This window comes from Ammodytes marinus (assembly GCF_949987685.1).
Source record: "Ammodytes marinus genome assembly, chromosome: 18".
Taxonomy (NCBI): domain Eukaryota; kingdom Metazoa; phylum Chordata; class Actinopteri; order Uranoscopiformes; family Ammodytidae; genus Ammodytes; species Ammodytes marinus.
This window is the reverse complement of record NC_137222.1, coordinates 20,813,564-20,820,185: the sequence shown is the minus strand read 5'-3', so window position 1 is coordinate 20,820,185 and position 6,622 is coordinate 20,813,564. Positions and strand designations below refer to the sequence as shown.

Below are 6,622 nucleotides of genomic sequence, written 5' to 3'. Positions count from 1 at the left end.
CACCGGATGCAGACAGCAACACACACCTGCCGTTCCTAAAGCACGCCCACACACCTGCGAGAACCAGGAAACCACTTTTTTTCAGGAGGCGACGAAATCAAAATAGGCTACTGACCGAACGTCGTCCTGTTGATATCCTCGTCGTCCTGTCTATCCTCAAGATTCACTTTCTATTTTTTGAGATTAGTCTGCTGTGGTCACTCAAACAGGAAACAGAAGGAGTTTCACCTGGTAAGTGGACCGTGTAATATGTTCGCCCTGGGTGTCGACATGTTTGCAGTGTTGAGTAGCGCCCGCTGCCATAGAAGGGCATGACGCCGATACCTGCACGAGCTCGTATCGGCTTAATTTCGCCGTTTAAGGATAGGCTACTTTTTAACTTTACTTTTAAGGGAAAAGGTCCATTATATTCACTTTATCTAACTGGTTGTTACAGTTTTTAGCCAGACGCCTAATGTAGTGACCTACAGTGTTTTCAGGCCTGTGTGTGTGTCTGTGTGTTGCACAAGCCCCAGTGTAAATACATGAGAGGCCACCATTGTTCTATTATTTGCAGAGTAGTGTCAGTTTTATGTGTGGTCTGCTAGCAGGGTTAGCCTTTTTGGGTAGACTAATGTACTTCCAGAGCATAACTTACTTTGAGACATGAAAAATAACTTCTCATGTGTGAAACTCCTTTTATGAGAGCACTAAGCTGTTATTTAAATACTGCACATTTACCATACTAACCTTTGCTTTCCCTTGCTACACATTGAATTATTCGCTACATGTTTGGCAGTTGATTGTTGCAGTGTACACTTTACTATACCCAGCTGCAATGCTAAACTTATAAACTGTTGCTATTGTTTTCAGGTGTTCATTACACTTTGCAGGTTGTAGTACTATAGCCTAGTTCAGGAACTCGGTTTCTGTATTTTACCCTATCCTAATTATTTCATAATTACCAAGACGATTACAAATTCTGCTACTGCAGCCCCATCCCGGCAAATAAAGTTTTCATTAACCTGTCAACTTATATATTTGTAAATGTGTTTGTGTGAATATTGTTTCAAACCCGCGAATCTCCTAGCAGACATTTTTACTTTTCATACAGCAGGAAAAACACGTGTGACTTATAACCTTAACAATTGCTCAGTTGTAATCAGGTGTCCCAGAGAGAAATGACAGTGCCACAGTGAAACAGTATGCACAACACCAGGACCCTGAAACTGAAGCAGCTAAATGGAATTCAGCCGTCTTTCATTTCATTATTCATGCCTGTGTTTTTCTACTCTAAACATGTCTTCCTTGAACAGGGCCTCCACCAGAATATAACCAAGAAGGCTGCAGCTCTGTAAATCGAGCTTGTTGCCCACTAATTGCAGGGTTGTTGGTTCGATCCTTCCTGTCTAAGTGTCTTTTGGATATAATCTCAAATTGCCCCAATGGTCAGGCCATCTCTGTGAACAGCAGCTCCTCTGTCAATGACCAGTGAATGGGCAAGAGCCAGGCAATGTAAAGCACTTTTGTTCTGCAATTTGGCAGATACTGGTACTTAATGGTGGAGTAAGCGATTCTGGAGACCGCTTGTCAAAATTAGTGAATAGCTCCGTATGATCCGCTATCTATACACTGCCTAGGCTCTGTAAACGGGTATGCAAACAAAGTGGCCAACCGTAGCAAGCAACATACCCTTTTACATAGCCTTTTCCTCAGCATGTACATCCACTTTACAGGTAGCGGATCGCGAGGAGATATTCACTGATTTTGACTAAAGTGATTTTGACAAAAAGCATTCTCTAGAATGGCTGACTCCACTTATTTAGAATCAGGTTTAGGCAACAACAAAAAATGTCACTGTGTTGTTTTAGAATATAAACTGATTATATACTAGAACATGTCCTCCTCAGTGGTATGTAGTGGTGCACTTTGATTCAACATCTACACTAATCTGCTCTCTCAAACAACTCCCATTGTTTCTCTTTATCATATTTTGAATAGAAAAAAGCCTGCAGCAGAATGGCCAGGCTGTTGTTTCATTCAAAACTCTTATGTTATGTTGCTTTTTTTTCTTGTTGACCTCTCCAGGTCACTCATGGTCCAGATTATACCTGTGCAGGGCGCGTGCACAGCTTTTCCTCTCTACATCTTCCTATGTTACACTCTGATCACAGCTGTGTGAGTGGCATGTGTCCTTCCATCTGGCTCACACATGCATTGCATATGGGCACTGTATATAGACCCTTACTAATGCAGCACTACAGTACTAGGCTACTCCAAAATGCAGGGCGGTGACAAAAGGGCAGAGAACACAAACCGCTTATGTAAAAACAGCAAAATGTTCTCACCCTGTGGGAACAGAAGAAAAAATAGAAAGTGTTCATTAAATAGCAAAAACGCGTACTGACAAAGGATTTAGCCCGAAGAAAGACTCTCACCTCTTTCATTATTTAAATCTCAGCCTTTTCAACCAGTAAAAGCACTCTGTATGTTTAATGCAGTTCATATTTATTTTGTTGAAGTTGATATGACACATAATATATACTGATGAAGGCAACAACCAAAATAAAATGCACTATTCAAATATAGTTGCTCTGTAAATTATAGAAACTGTTGCAGATGAGCAGGGAAGTGTTTGGGTCATTGTAGATCACAGCACACTTTTAACAAAATGGTTCTAATATTGTTGTATTTGAAAATGCAACAGTGCCGTAATGTAAGGAGTCGGACACCTAGATTAATTTGTTCTGTTGATTATTGAAGCATTGCTGCACTCTTAAGTGGAGACTTCATGCACCTTTTTAGCTTTTGCAATTTTGAATGACATTGTTCCATATGACACCTTCACTCACCATGTACCAGGGGTGAACCAGGTTGATTGTGTGGGCCTTTTGTGTGTGTGTTCATCTATATGGTTTTTCTAAATCTCATCATAGACATACACATTCTCATTTGGATGAGTGTTCTGTGATATTTCTGTAGGGTGTTGAATTATGATACAGTCATGCCACTGTGAATTTCACAGTGTGATGGTTTGGTCTCCTCGGGGCTTTCAGGGCAAAGACGGCACAGAGTGAACTTAAAGGCATAGTTCAGTATTTTTTCTAAATGGGGTTGTATGAGTTACTTATGCATAGTAAGTCTGGTACCTTTTATGGAGATGCCGATAAGTTCAGTTTAAGCTGTTTTTGAAAGACGTCGATGCAGCTGAAGTCAGCCTTGTACTGTTGCAGAGGGGGCCGTCAAAAAAACGTTTTTTGTTGCCACATATATCAGCTCTTATCTCCCAAAAAATATGACTAATTGTACCCTAAATTTAGTTTGTTTCACTGCTTCAGTTTGCGACCAGACAGCCGTTTACTTTAGCTCTTTTTTTTCAAGCTTAGCATTGTGGTAGTAAACAGAAGAAGAAAATGTCCAGAGGGAGAAGGAACGTGCCTCGTGGGTCTCTTGAATTCAATCCCTTTAAATAACCTCTCTCCTTCTGTTGTTTTGTGCTGTTGTTACTCACTGTTTTTAAAGATAGACATTAGGTGTGTGTCCTCCCCCGCTGTGCTATCAGTATATTCGTCCCCCCTTGGAGTGCAGAGTGATTTCTCTGCAGCAGCTCTCATGGCACGAGCATCCAGAGGGGGTAATCCAGACCTCCAAGCTGCTGGATTCTAAATCCTGTCCGGAGTTTTTGCATTGGCTGGCAGCTCATCAGGAGGCAGCACAGATTATTTATTTATTTATTTCAAACCTCTCGGGTCACGACGGCCCTGCTGTCAGCTGGGAAGACAAGATACAGACATTTAATCTGTGCCGTGGCGTGAGAGTGTGAGAGAGCTGAACATGTGGTTTGCTTATCAGGGAGAGGGAGTATGGGCTGCATCATGGAAGTTAAGTAATGACAAAACTATTGAGCGCGTTCAAAACGGAGTGAGATCAGATTTGACCTGTCTTTCTCAGAACCTCTGTCCTCACAAATACTTTACATGAAAAGGCCTACTGAGTTTTCCACTCTGGCTTGAGTTTTCAAACTGCTTTGATTTTAGTGTCCGGTTGTAATGTTCGACGTGGACAAGTCCAAACCGCAAATTAAAAGATATGGTTACGAAAAAACCCATGCAAGTGTTGACATTACCTTATTTCTTGAAAATTGTCTTGCCAATAAGGCATCCGTCCTTTCATCAGCTTTGTGGCAACGCTTAGGCAGGTTAGTCATCCTGACAGATTTAGTTTATTTTGAGGGCATTTATACCATCTTTTTTTATTGGATAGCTAGAGAGGGATGAAGAACTAGAGAGATGAAACAAAGATGCCCAGCAGGCTTCAGCTGGGTCTCAACCTCAACCCATGGGAATTCCACATGGCTGCCCTTTTCCAACAGAGTGCTATTTTTGGTCTAAAATGGTCAGAAAGTGTAGTACATTCTGTATTATTTCAAAGTAGTGCCTCCAAGAACTTCTAAAATGTCTGTAAATGTTCAATAAATTATAGCAATTAAAACAAATTAATGATTAAAAATTTGTAGTAATTGTAGCAATTGTATGGCTCATATCCATTTCGGGGATATGCCAGGGCAGCTGGAGGGAGCAGATTTCAAACCAATTGTGCACTAATCAGGACATCGGTTTGAAAGTGTTAAGTATACTCACGCGTCTGTCCCTGTGCACGCTCGGAGCTTGAAAAATGCAGTTTGATTACAGCTTAGATAGTGTTTAGTGGTAGTTTTTTTTCATTAACAAACCTCCATAGGGGGTGTTTGATGAGGATGTGAGGGTGAAGTTAATGGTGAGAAGACTAAAGCCTGGATGTGGGGGGGGGGATTACAGGAGGAAGGGGGCAGGGAGCGTGCATGATCTGTCAGGGCTTAGTACCACAATTATTCCAGCGGCAGCAGCAGCCATGGTGTGTTTTCATTAGTGTAATGTTCAGAGAAGATCCAGAATTATGTAAGAGAGACGTGCTGCCATTCCCTCCCGGCCAGCCCCAGCGCCTGGCAGGAACGTGGCTTGTTTGTTTTTCTTTATCCTCACTCGCTCCCTCCGTAAAGCCAAAAGGACATCTGTCAGAGTCTGCGGTGGGTTAGAGGGCTTGTAGTAGCCATGCCATGGAGACATCGCCTGCTGAGGAAGCTGTGACTCTCTGAGAAACCAATGCATTGAGGCGGCAAGAGAAGACACATTTTGTATTCTTGATGATGCAGAATAAGATGAGAGAGCGTGCTTCTGGTCCTGCTCTTTCGTAGAAGATTAGTGATTTTAGTGTAGCAGAGGCAGTGTCTGTGTGTGTGTGTGTGTGTGTGTGTGTGTGTGTGTTCTGTTGTCGCTGTCGGAAGAGCATTAAAAGATGAAGTTTAAGAAGTTCATCACGATCATGCAGGCAGCCATTGGGGTTGTACCGCTGAACAAACGGGAGCTAATGCCACCGGGCAGGAAGCTGTGGAGACCACCGGGGTGAGTGTCATTACCTGGTAGCATGCGTAGCTTAGAGAGATTGTGCATAGTACTAGTGAACTGCTTGTTGTATCAACTGTGGCAGCTGTTTATTTCCGACACATCTGTTTTCTAAATCCTGATGTTTCTTTGATGTGGATACCTTTTTTTAGTTGAGGGAAGCAACAGATGGATTTTAGAAGAATGAAAAACTCAACAAGTGGCCTGTTACTTTTCTCATTTCACTGAAACGCATAGAGCTTCCTGCTTGTAATAGTATCTGGTCATGCAGACAGCTTTGGTTTTGTTTGGCCAGGCTTTGATTCTCTGAGAGTTATCACTCTCAAATACAACAGAAGTGAATGGAATTTTCCTCACAGCCTTTACAGGTGAAACAATGTGTCAGTTATTTTTGGATAACCCAGGGTAGCAGAGGCAGCAAGCCTGACTAAAAGCCTCTCAACCTTCACAAATAAAAAACCTATTTTGGTATTGGCCCGACTAAATAAAACAACATATTTGATTTAAAGGTCCTTGTGATGCAAATAGCAAAATACACATTTTAGTTACTATATTTTATACTCTGAAATGCATTGGTCCTGGCTTATGTTTATGACGTAGTTTTATTTTTTAAATGATCACCATTAGGACCAAAAGACTAATGTATGGATACATTTATAATATCATATATGGAACTTTTCACTATATAAGTGGTTGGTGAACGTTCTAAAAAGTATTGCATTGATTGTTTAGTAAATGTCGAAGTTCAGTTTGTTTTACTTTACTAGTCTTCTCCTGGTTTGTCTAAAAGTGATTTTATTCATATTAAAGTACAAACATTAATAGACAAACCAAGGTTCTACCAGTAACAATTTACTTTAAAGTCTTGCACAGTTAGTGGCGCCCTTAGCTCAGTCGGTAAGGCGTCCCCCTCGGGCCGGGCCCAGCAGCAGACCCGGGTTCGATTCCCACCCGCGGTCGGTCTCTGCATGTCACTCCCCTCTCTGCCCCATTTCACCGCTGTCTCTCTGCACTATCAATAAAGCATAAAAATGCCCAAAAAATATCTTTAAAAAAAAAGAAAAAAAAAAGTCTTGCACAGGTTCCGATACTAACAGTGGCATCTTGTATATTTGAAACTAACATGTGTAACTGCATACTGTAAGCTATTTCCCCTCAGTACATCATCTCACTCATCCACATGCTCGATCTTTGCCCCCTTG

General features: G+C 41.6%; 1 protein-coding gene across 1 annotated transcript in view; it reads left to right on the top strand.

The window, feature by feature from the left end:
* Window positions 1–54: 54 nt before the first annotated feature.
* tjp2a (tight junction protein 2a (zona occludens 2)) overlaps window positions 55–6,622 on the top strand; it is a 37,145-nt gene continuing 30,577 nt past the window's right edge. The window contains exon 1 of the mRNA XM_080046993.1: window positions 55–231. The gene's annotated coding sequence lies outside the window, so the exon portion shown is untranslated. The remainder of the gene's footprint in view (window positions 232–6,622) is intronic.